We start from the raw sequence: 4,075 nt of genomic DNA, 5'->3' as shown, positions 1-4,075 counted from the left end.
CATTTATGAGTGGCTGTGGTATCAGTCATTATCACCTTAGTATGAATTTCCAGCCACCCTCCCAGGATGGTTGCACTTCATTGAATCAGGTGGAAAGGTTGATGGTTTTGTGAGGTTTAGAGGAATCTAAACTCAGGGGGAGAAGGGGGTGCTGGAGAGACTTCTTTTGTCCAGTAGACATTTTCAGTGGCCCTGGAATAACCCCGTAAGAAAGTTTCCCCGGTGAAGTCCTCGACTGCAAGATGAGCACAGTGTTGGGGCAAGATGAAGGTCTAGGAGAAGCCCTTTCAGGTGCAGAGGGACCCCAGCATCCACTCCACACTGGGTCTTGGAAATGGCTCTCTGTCTGGATGCTGAGGGGGTCTCGCCCCAGCTCTGGGTCCTACCCTGGAGGGTGCCCAAGAGGCCTGGGGTCAGCAGGCCACCTGGGTAGGAGTTCTGTCCCCCAGATGAGTCCAGGAGGAAGACCCTTATACCCCACATTTTGCAGGGGGAGCAGGCTGTGAGGACCGGTTGCAACCTGGGGGTCAGATGGAACAGAATGAGGACAGCGACCAGGCCCCAGACATTGGGGTTCCTCCTTGGAGCCCTTTGTCCTTACAGGCTGGGGCCACACCTGCTTTTGGGGAGAAAGGCTCCGTCAAGCATGTGCTCCTGAGATAAATCGTCTGGGGTCAAACTCGGCTTCCGCGTGCTCACATTGTCAAGAACATCAGGGGAAGGCACGAGGGGGGCTGAACAGCTGACGGGGCGTCGGAACAGAGCCGGCGGGGTGGACCCCAGGCTCTTGCAGATGTACGAGAAAATGCCCCGTGTGTGAGAGCAAGCTCTCTGCCCATGGTGAGAGGAGTTCTCCTTCAGGAAACAGGAGAACTGAGCATTTGCTAGGGTTCAGAGGAGGCCGGGGAGGCGAGTGGGGGTGCTTTCCCTTGCACAAGCAGGGGGAGAAGAGGCCAGGAAGCAGGGGAAGTGCTCGCTATGTGTAGGGGAAACAGGGACCCTGTGGGAGATAATCTGACTCTAGATATGCAGGCCGGGCAGCTGGGGGTTGGGCAGGGGTGTTTGGACAAGTTTCCAGGATACTCATAACAAAGCAGCAGAAACCAAGGGGAGGGAGGACTCAACAGTTCCTACATCCAACCTCCCCCAGCCCTGGAGACCAGATGTCTGAGCTGCAGGCGAGGCAGGACCCCTGAGATCCAGGTGGGGCAGGACCCCTGAGATCCGGGTGGGGCAGAGTCATGCTCCCTCCAGAGGTTCCAGGGGAGGGTCCTTCCTCCTCTTCCAGCTTCTGGGGCTCCAGGCGTCCCTGGGCTGGTGGCCGCGTCCCTCCCATCACTGCCTCTGTCCTCACATGGCTTCTCCTCTGTGTCTGTGTCTCCTCTTCTGTCTCTTACAAGGACACCTGTCATTAGATTTAGGGCCACCCTGATCCAGGGTGAGCTCATCTCAGATCCTTCCCTTACTCACATCTGCAAAGACCCTGTTTCCAAATAAGGTTCCCTTCCCAGGTACAAGGAGCTGGAACACGGGCATATATGTTGAGGGGGATAAAATCCCACCCACTACGGCCTTGTAATGAGGACTCCCTTCCCACTGGGTGAGCCCCCAGTGCCCCAGTCTGTCCCCAACGGCACTTGTACCCCTCGTCCCCATGCATGTCCTCCAGACAAAGGGTGCCATTGTTTGCACTGTTTTTCACTGTATTCACAGTTTTCATAGATGGCGCGGTAGGGAGATGGGGGACCAGAAAAGCAGTGTGGGGAGCGACTCTGGGGGTCTCTTCTGTCCCTTCCAATTTGGAGGCTGGGGACTTCAGAAATAAAAAACTTGAAAACTGGGACCCTTTGCTTTCCGCGCCAGTGGGTGAGGATGGGGAACCATGTCTGTGTGATGTTGTCATTGAGGGTGTGTGACATCATGGCTTTGCATGTGCATCTAGCCAAGAACTGGCTTGTAACATTGTAGCAACATCAGCTCGTCGCCTGTGACAAATGTAACAGATGTTTCAAATGTTCATAATCAGCACGAGATGTTCATAATCAGGGAAGTGGAGGGGGTGGTTGGGGAGGTCATGGTAACCTTGCATTTTCTGCTCCGTGTTTCTGGGAACCTGAAACTGCTAAAAAATGAAGTCTAATAATAATAATAATAATAATAAAAACAATAAAAGTGCCGGAAGGGAGAAGCTAGGTGAAAACCAGAAAATACAGAGTTTCACGGGTGTTTCGAAGGAAAAAAATTGTCTCTGATGATTCTGTCTTTTCAGTTTGGACACACGGGACGTTGAACAGAAAAGTGAGCTCGGAGAGGGTCATTTGTGGGTGGATCTCAGTCCAAATCGAGTGCAAGGGAGGCCTGTCACTGCCAGGATGGCCTGGGCTGCCCCCACCCCTGAGCTTCGGGACCTGGGTTTAGCACGAAGCATGTTAACCCAGCGTGTGGACCTCCCCTCCCCAAAGCTCTGTCTCCCCACACGGCCCCCAAGCCGTCCCCATGAAGCCCACAGGGCTGTCACCTTCCTTGCACATCCTGGGTCATCCCAGAGCCGCCACCAAAGTGCCAGGTACAGACGCGGCTCTAGACATTCCCATCCCTCCGAATTCACCGTCTCCCACGGTTCACGACTCCTGGAACATCCACTGGGCTGGTCATCGCAGGCCTACAGTCCCGTGCGCACGTCCGAGGAGCCCCCGTGAGCGTGAACAAGTAGTCACCTGTGCTCGCGACACTGGACGGTTCGTCTACCACGATAACCTTCTCAGATTCTGTCATACGCACCTGGGGGCAAAGTGAGATTTTAAAAAGACCCCAACACCTCTGGCCACCCACCCAGCGTCTTCATCCATCGTGTCCAACACTTGTAATGGGTGGTTCCCACCTAACCAACGTGGTCCCCACCTAACCAACGTGGTTCCCGACTTCCCATTCAGCTTCATGGCCGCCCGCCTGGGGGTGTTTCTTCCCCACAAGCAGGGATCTCGCCGGAGAGGGCGCCATATTGGATCTACGGTCATGGCGCGTCTCGTTCCAAGTCAAGCAAAGGGACACCCTTCCCACCAGCACTCCCGCTTTTCTAGAAACCTCCGCCTTGCTTCTGGGTTTGGGAGTGACTTAGCTGCCCCGTGGGAGTCTAACTAGTGCACAATGCCTGCGGAGCATGTCACCCATCCAATGGTAACCCATTCTCTCCCGAGGACATCGTTGGGGACTTTGGAGATCCAACAGAGGCGAGGGGTTCCAGAGCAGACGCATCCCGAGAGCTGTATTTTTCGCCGTGTACTCTCCTCACGCAGCACTTGGGATCTCTCTCTTGTCTACACCGCAGGATAAAACGGTCTGAGAAGAGCAGACAAGGGGAGACGCACATCCCATGAGAAAAGCCTCCAAAGGACACCATTTCTGTGACAGGAGGAAGCCAGTGAATGGTCGCCCCCATTCCGGAGAGCGTTAGGGGCGTCATGACCCTCCTAGTACGAGCCCGCAACTACTTCCTGAGCTCTCCTCCTACTGGATCCGTCCATCCAGGGGTCACAAAGACGGAAGACACAGGCTCCCACAGTGACAAGGAGCCCTCCCGTCAAAGGGGAAACATTGTCGCCTCAGAGGCATGGACGTAATTGAATCCCTGCCCGGGGGAGACTCAGGGACATAAAGCAGGACCAGAATCACACACATCGGGGCGCCTGGGTGGCACAGCGGTTAAGCGTCTGCCTTCGGCTCAGGGCGTGATCCCGGCGTTCTGGGATCGAGTCCCACATCAGGCTCCTCTGCTGGGAGCCTGCTTCTTCCTCTCCCACTCCCCCTGCTTGTGTTCCCTCTCTCACTGGCTGTCTCTATCTCTGTCAAATAAATAAATAAAATCTTTAAAAAAAAAAAAAAAGAATCACACACATCGTCTAGGAGAGCTGAGCACGTAGGAAGGGCTCGCCTTCCAGCGAATGGAGGGGAGGGTACGTGGGCGCAGACATGGGGGCCGGAAGTCTCCAGAACATGACACAGAGCACCGAAACCCTGACCACCCCAGAGGGAACAGGAGGGCAAGTGGCCAGAGGCCTTGTGCTGCAAAAAAGAG

This window comes from Ursus arctos, chromosome Y, assembly GCF_023065955.2.
Source record: "Ursus arctos isolate Adak ecotype North America chromosome Y, UrsArc2.0, whole genome shotgun sequence".
Classification (NCBI taxonomy): domain Eukaryota; kingdom Metazoa; phylum Chordata; class Mammalia; order Carnivora; family Ursidae; genus Ursus; species Ursus arctos.
The sequence above is the reverse complement of the archived record's forward strand: the minus strand, read 5'-3'. Positions refer to the sequence as shown.